The 7,442-nt window shown below is 37.4% G+C and overlaps 1 protein-coding gene across 1 annotated transcript in view; it reads right to left on the bottom strand.

The window, feature by feature from the left end:
- The window catches only part of RALGPS1 (Ral GEF with PH domain and SH3 binding motif 1), a 127,778-nt gene extending 120,596 nt beyond the window's left edge, over positions 1-7,182 (bottom strand). The window contains exons 1-2 of the mRNA XM_009280099.1: positions 7,097-7,182; positions 5,225-5,345 (exon numbers count right to left, since the gene is read on the bottom strand). The gene's annotated coding sequence lies outside the window, so the exon portion shown is untranslated. The remainder of the gene's footprint in view (positions 1-5,224; positions 5,346-7,096) is intronic.
- Between the last annotated feature and the right edge of the window lie 260 nt (positions 7,183-7,442).

The following is a 7,442-nucleotide window of genomic DNA, read 5'->3' as shown; positions in this document are numbered from 1 at the left end:
AGAATAATGACTATAAGCTACTCCAAAAAAAGAAATCTAATATCCTTTGCTGCCACTTGGAATCTCTCATTCTGCGTCAACCATAAAAACCTGTGGACTCTCCTCTCCAAATCTTACTTAATCAAGTTTTAGAACACTTCAAAGTTTTCAACGTTCCACTAGGTGGCAGTGACCCTTAACTTATTACATGCCTGTTTTCAAAATGTCTTAAATCTTTTGTTTTAATATGTAATCATAACTCAGAAAATAATATGTACCCATCTTTGATAGATTAAGAAATGAAAATGGAAGAAAGTGCTTTCTAGGTTTTAGGTTTTTTACACAATTACTCTGAGAACCTATTTTACAGCACCCCTTAGAAAAAAAATGGAAACAAATACAGCAAAAGTGTCACAATTTGGTTTATGTGAAGTCATTCAGAAGACAATGCTAGATTGCACTGTACTGTCCTAAGTCCTAAAGAACAGAATTTATTCAGCGCTAGACAATAATTTATCTCTCACATTTTCCATCATTCCAAACTACTTTCATACTTGTATTAATTTTGCCAAAACATTTTGGTTGAAAAAGCAAATATTTGGAAGAGATTTGCAAAGTGTAGGAGGCAGTGATTACCATTACTACCTTGCCCGTGATTTAACCTACACTCCAATGATAAAGATGTTCATGTAGAATCGTGATAAATATTCCCTCTTCAGCATGAAGAGTTATTCACCACGAGTATTGCCATGTTCCTTCACTGCTTCACCCACATAAAGTTAGTTTAGAAAGCCTGCTGTCTTTTTCAGACTCTGTAATACCCACAATCTTAATAACTATCTTTTCACAGAATCACTGAGGCTGGAAGGGCCCTCTTGAGATTATATAGTCCAATGCCTCTGCTCAAGCAGGGCAGGTTGCCCAGGACCATGTCCAGTTGGGTTTTGATTATCTCCATGGATGATGCAACTTCTCTGCGCAACCTGTTCCAGTGCTTGATCATTCTCACAGTAAGTGTTTTCGTGTGTTTAGGTGGAATTCTATGTGTTTTCCATGTACTCTATTCTATTTTAATTTGTGCCCATTGCCTCTTCCATTCACTGGGTGCCACTGAAAAGGTTCTGGCTCCATCCCCTTTACATCCTCTCATCGGGTACTTCTATACATTGGTGACATCTCCCCTGAGCCTTCTCTCTTCCAGGCTATACAGTCTCAGCTCTCTCAGCCTCTCCTCATACGAAAGATGCTCCAGTTCCTTAATCATCTTTGTGGGTCTTTGTTAGACTCGTTCCAGTAAGTCCACAACTTTCTTGAACTAGGGAGCCCAGAACTGGACACAGCACTCCAGATATGGCCTCACCAGTACTGAGTAAAGAGGATTGATCACATCCTACAACCTGCTAGCCATGCTCTTCCTGGTGCAGTCCAGCATGCTTTTCCACAGTATCACAGCAGCCAACAAATAACCAGTAAGGAGAGAAAAAAAAGCAAGATGAAAGTGAAGAGTGCCTTAATTGAAGACAAATGGATGAAACAAATTCCATTTTCCTCCCCTTCCCATTTTTTCATTGAACTAATGCTGAGCGCTGTGGTGGCAGAGGTCGATTTACAATAGTCCTAGGACCCTTCACCACTGACCAAGGAACGAGAGTCTTTGTGTGAGGCATAGTACAACAACAAACAAAACAGGAAGTTATACAGAGCTATCAGGACATGGGTGAATGGCATAAAACAAGAAACGGACAGACTTATAGACTACAAGAATATAAGAGAACAGAAGAGGATTACAGTGTTACACAAGCACTTCTGAGTTCTGAAAAAATACTGCAGCTTTATTTCTTAGGAATAACAGGGAGCAGTAAATTGGGAAACTGAAGCAAAAGCTTTGACAACTATTCATTTAGGCAAACAAAATAATGGTTGCTATCCAGAACCAACCAGTTCTTCGGGTCTGAATCCTTTTGGTTGGTACCTAGAAAATTGCTGGGTGATCGACTTTTGAGTACTTGATGAGGCCTATTCTGAATATCCTTGAGTGAGTAAGCAGAATCAGTACACTTGCTTGCACAAGAAAAAGATTAGATGACTGAGAGAATTTAACTGTTAGAAGTCAGAATGTAAATGTAAACCAAGTAGAAACTGAGGCACAGAGATGTTTATCATTATGAGAGTATTTACGCACAATAAAAACTTTACACAGTGTAAATGTCTACTTATTTCAGTTAACATGTTCCAGAAGCCAACTGTAAATCTGAGGCTCCTGTAACAGAGAACTTAGGAAAAAGACATGCATACAGGAGCAGCTCAGAGATCATTACTGGTTACAGGGCTTACAGTCACTGCAAGAGTGGGTTCTGCTTCCAAGAAGGTGTAACAGACAGAGTCTGTACCAAAAAAAAGCTGACAGAGACACTAAAGTCTAGCAAACAAAGGATGGATGATTGTGCTCCTTGTCTGCAAGTTTACAGGAATGAGTTGAACGTTCCTGTATTTGTCTTTAAATCCTAGGACCTAGGAAGGAACTACCTATTGAAGAGACAGATGACAGAACGAGGAAGGAAAACCAGAACTACACAACAGAAACTGCAAAACACTTACCCAATTAGGTGTGTGACAAAAGTTATTTGTACATGTACTTTCTTATGCATGAGAGCATCTGAAGTCAGGAAAATGAGCCTGGGATATGTACAGATGGGGATTAAGAAACACACATGAGAAGGGATAAGAATTTATATAGAAAACTCAAGGTTTGTAGAAACCTGCCAAAAACATATCCTGAAGGACAGAAAAATCAGGAAGAAAATTACTTATGTGAGAATATGACCACGTAAAAAGAGCAGAGAAAGTGACAGCATACCAATGAAGAAAAAAAGATTAATCTGTCTGCCTCTGCTATATAACAAGTTGTCGTCTAATGATGGGATGGCCAGAAAGTAAGAAAAGGAAATTAACCTCAGCAGGAAAGTGTCAGGGAGGTTGGATGGACTGAACGCCAAAGTTCACATGTACTAGAGGTTTAGAATTTTTACATAAGCTATCTGGAATTTTCAATCCAAACAGAAAGAAACAAGTCAGTGATTCACTGAGATAAATAATCATCTCAAAAATGCTACTAGGAGTAAAAAGTTGACAAGGAAATGGGGGGAGGAGAGGACCCTGACTAGTGAAAATAACCCACAAACATACATAGTAGAAATTAGAACAGAAAATGAAAATAAGAATAGTCCAAAGCCAGCCTGACATGAAGTCTGCAACAGATATTAAATACAAAGATTAAATAATTCTTTTGTCGTGTAAATAACTGCATGCTGTGGGAATGGTTCAGAGATGAAGAATAAGCAATACACAGCCCAGAATTATAAGACTCTATCCTTTAAAAACAAAAAAAAAAGATGAGAAAAGTGTGAAAGAACAGCACTGTTAATGGAAGTAACTATGAAGAAGTGAAAATCACCACATCTAATATAGTAAACTCAGCAGTGAATGCTTTAAACAGTATACATACTAGAGCTGGTAATCTAGGTAGCTAAATAATTTCCCAACGCTCTTGACCAATAATTCAATCTGCTTCATTTTCTTAATTAATTTCCAAATACTCCTAGATGACAGAGAATCTACTTTAGCAGAACATGTGTATATTCCATATGAAAGAATCCCTATAGTTCACTGAATGCAATATGGCTGGCCATTTACAAGCCACATATATATATATATACACACATACACTGTCCAGAGAATATGCATCAATTTCAGAAAAGCTCCATCCTCTCCAAATTGGATTTCAGGTGCACTAGCAGTTACGTAGTACTAGCAGCTTTTCAGGGCAGTAGCAGATATGGGAGGAAAAAAAGGCTATCTCTCCAGAGCTATGAAGATGTGTGTTTATAGGAGGGAGGGAATATAGGCACAACTGAGTCATGTCTTGGACCCTGCTGAGGTGAAAAGAAAGTATTGTATCTTAAGCTTTTGGATAAAGAAATCCTTTAACGCCTTGATAGTCGTACTGTGAAGTTTGAAAGCAAGATGAAGGCATCAGCTACCAATGTGCTAAACTGAAAACTAATCCGATGTAGATATAACATAGAAATGCGCATTCCAAAATTTTAAAGTAATGCGTGCAAGAATCTGAATGCTTTATGTGTACAGGTTCCAGAGCTGATTATTCAGTTACCTAAGACACTTCTCAAGAGCATCAGACTACCAGTTTCAATTGTCTCAGGCTTCCTCTAGACTTTGACAGTAAACCTAGCACAGAGATCTACCCCATGCATCTCAGAAGACTGGTTTAAAATGAATCGGTCTGGAAACAATCCTCATTCCAACAGATGATTGTGTGAAGACATCTTGACAGTAATACACACATCAATTCAAACAGGCTGTCAGACCAGATTCTCCAGTCTAGTCTCCCACTGACACTTTTTAGAACTAATGCCCTTAAACTGCCAGCCTTACTTTCCTGGAACAGTGAAAGAACACTAGATTGCTATTTCAGTGGCCACTTCTTTCCCATAATGCAGTTGGGGAGTTTTGCTGTGATACATTACATTACTTTATCTTAATCTAGACTACATGCAGTTGATATTCTGCAGGAGTCACCCTTACAAAAGAAGCTCATGGAGGCTGCCTGTTGGCACCTGGAGAAAAAAAAAAAATCAACTTTTATAACCATGTAAACATAGCTACCCTACGTTAACTGGCGATTACTTCACGTAAATGAAACATGAACACAAACTCCATCTTAGCAAATTCTAAGAAACCGAAAGATTACTATATAAAATGAGGAAAAAAGGGAGAAAGCACTGCTGCATACTGTCGAAGGGAACAAAGTGAAAAACATTTCTAGGTTAGCAACAGTAACTACAAAAGCAATACTTGTCCTTAACAAAGAACAAATAAAAAACACAAGTTAAGAACCCAATACCATCTTGATCCACATCAAGACAGAGCTGCAGCTCTCTCTCCAGCAGAAGTCCTCGCTCAAAAGCCATTACCCTTCAAGCAAGTCTGCTGACTTGCATAGGTTAGAAGGACAAAATAGATGTTTACGAGAGTTATACTTTAGGGGAATCTCAATAAAACAGTCACAGGAAAAGAAATATGTATCTGCTGTATTACAGTATAATACTATCACGACTCTAGGTTCTCTAAACAGAAGAGAACTGACAAACACTTCTATAATCTCTGGTATCAAACGTAAGTGAAAATAGGAAAATACCTGCTACTTTAATTACAGTTGCATACTTACAGTGGAATAAGGTAGTTCTGCACTCACTCAACCCATTTTGCTGCACACCTCCATCAGTCCGTTGTTGGGTCTAGCTCTGGCTATGCAGCAGGTTTATCTCTTGCTTAAAAGCATGACATTCCTGGAAATTAACAGGAAGCAGGATTATGGTGACATTTATTATATAACTTACTTCTTCTCAAACTGTGCCTTCCTTACCTGAAACATGCACTCTGGTATTTTTATTCTTAGCTCTCCCTTCCAGCTTTGATGGCTAGTTCCCCTTTCCAGTTTCATTGGTATGTGACAAATTCCAAAACTCAAAAGAACTAAAGAATATATCACAAAGGGATAAGCAACGTATTAGGAATTTCATAACTAAATTTTCTTCAAATATGTACCTGTAACTCTTCCTCACTCTGTCAATCAACACAACGTCCAAGCTGATACAGGTTTGCCTATTGGTTTTAATCACTTCTTTCGAGGTGCTTTATGAATGGTAAATGCTACTCATTCTCACTTCGTTTTCCTCAAGACTTAACTAAACAAAGCAGAATGGGCACAAACCCAAATACAATCATTCTTCATTCTCTGTATTAGCAAATTAAGCCACAGCTCTTCCACCAAACATGATCAGCAACAAACCTGAGAAAATACTGTTTGGGTAACTCGCTTTGGTGATATTTAGACATGGCCCTTCCCTTTTCTCCTCTTTTGCCTTATACTTAATTTTTAAGAAAATTTTACATCAAGTGAGAAGAAAATAATCTCAAAGATAGATACTTCCATGTGGAAACTGACACAAAAATCCCATTAAAGCCCATGTTGCTTTGATAAAGTTAAAAACCACTGCAGATCACATAGTGTATTGTGCCTCCACTACAGTCTCTATTCTTCTTCTACTGTTAAGGAACCTCCACTTACAAAAATGTATATCTTCTAGTCTTTAAATACATGTAATTCCTACTGGCATCAAAGAAAGCTACCTTTTGCTGGAAAAGGAGTATTCTCTTCATACACTCAAAACTCATCCAAACTGCGAGCATACATACAGCAGGCACTCCCTGCATGAGCAAAAATGATCCTAGTTCATAAAAGAATCAAAATAACAAGTTACGAATGAGTTAGCATCCACTTAAGTATTTCAACCAAAATTACAGACATAATGTATGTTCACATCCCATCTCAGCTTTGTCAATCAGATTTGTTCCCTGGCAATTAAGTTTTTGTTTTGTGTGTGTGTCTGAGTGCACTCTATTCTGTCTACTTCTTTCACTCTGAATGGCTTTGAAAACTAACTTTCCAAGTAAAATTTTGATACATCTGAAAAAATTGCCTTCGCAAACTCCGTGCTGGCAGTCTCCAGCGTATCTGAACTTTTCAATTAGGCAGCATTAATTCTTCCTGTTTCTCCACCTCCCCCATGCTGTTAATAGTCCAAGGTCATTTGGTATTGAAGACAGATATCAATCAGGCAGACAGAAAGAATTTATCAGGAATAGATACACATGCCATCTGGTGTCAGCAAACAGAAGTCCATGAAAACATTAACAAACAGGGAAGAAAACAGCCTCTGTTGGAAAAAAATTCATTAATATTTGGAATCCTGCATTAAAGAAGACCTCTGCACCTCGCCACAAATTAACTGAACAACTTTTAATGAGACTAACATTCATTCAAGTTGAAGCATGTGTTTCACGCCACACCAAACCCAGAAAAATATTTTTTTTACAGTAATCCAGTTATCCACTATAGTTGATGAAAAGCTTTGAGCCAAGGAAAATATCTAGGACTATGTATACAAAGGAATGATAGGAATCAGAAAAAAACTATAAAAATTAGATAATCCCACACCTTGTCTTGGGTAACTGTAAAATAGTGCAAAATCCTTACGTTTCATATTACTTGCTAAAGGAACTATTAAAGATTCCATTAACTTTCCATCTTCCTCAATTTCTTTGGTGCAACATGTTCCATAAGAGAGTATCTAAATGTTTATTTTGGAGAAATTTCTGCAAAATAGGATATTGCTTTCAGATCCAAACATGAGAAAATCCACACTTTTTTTTTTAAAATACTTAAACTATTTACTTTCAGAGTTAAAAATACTTGTACTTACTTAAAAGATGTCATACTTCTGAATATCTATTTCTGACTGCTTATGAAATCAACAGATGTAGTCATAAAAGGAATTCATTGAAAGCAGCATAATTTAACTGTGTTATTTAAGCAGTCTTCT

This window comes from Aptenodytes forsteri, unplaced genomic scaffold (assembly GCF_000699145.1).
Source record: "Aptenodytes forsteri isolate BGI_AS27 unplaced genomic scaffold, ASM69914v1 Scaffold163, whole genome shotgun sequence".
Taxonomy (NCBI): Eukaryota; Metazoa; Chordata; class Aves; order Sphenisciformes; family Spheniscidae; genus Aptenodytes; species Aptenodytes forsteri.
The sequence above is the reverse complement of the archived record's forward strand: the minus strand, read 5'-3'. Positions and strand labels throughout refer to the sequence as shown.